The following is a 327-nucleotide window of genomic DNA, read 5'->3' as shown; positions in this document are numbered from 1 at the left end:
ATTATTTTTGTGTGCGTGTACCGTCAAATCAGATCTGACTGGTACAGGAGAAGATTGTCCCTCCTTCCCCGGCAGAGCATCTGGTGGATTCGAACCGTGCACCTCTGGGATTGCAGTGCAGCTTCTTGCCACTATGGCACCAGAGCTCCCCATACACCAGGATTTTTTAAACAACTTTTATTTCCTCAAAGTCTTCCTTAACCTTATGGAACAAGAATCTTTTCCACTCCCCCAATATAAAAATAGAAATATATGACTTTTTTTAAAAAAAAAAGACAGACTTAAATTCAAGAGGAGGTTAATGAAAATATGACTAGAGATGAAATC

The sequence above is a fragment of the Elephantulus edwardii genome, unplaced genomic scaffold (assembly GCF_000299155.1).
Source record: "Elephantulus edwardii isolate Elephantulus edwardi_28Jun2011 unplaced genomic scaffold, EleEdw1.0 scaffold00015, whole genome shotgun sequence".
NCBI classification, from domain to species: domain Eukaryota; kingdom Metazoa; phylum Chordata; class Mammalia; order Macroscelidea; family Macroscelididae; genus Elephantulus; species Elephantulus edwardii.
This window is presented reverse-complemented; position numbering follows the sequence as displayed.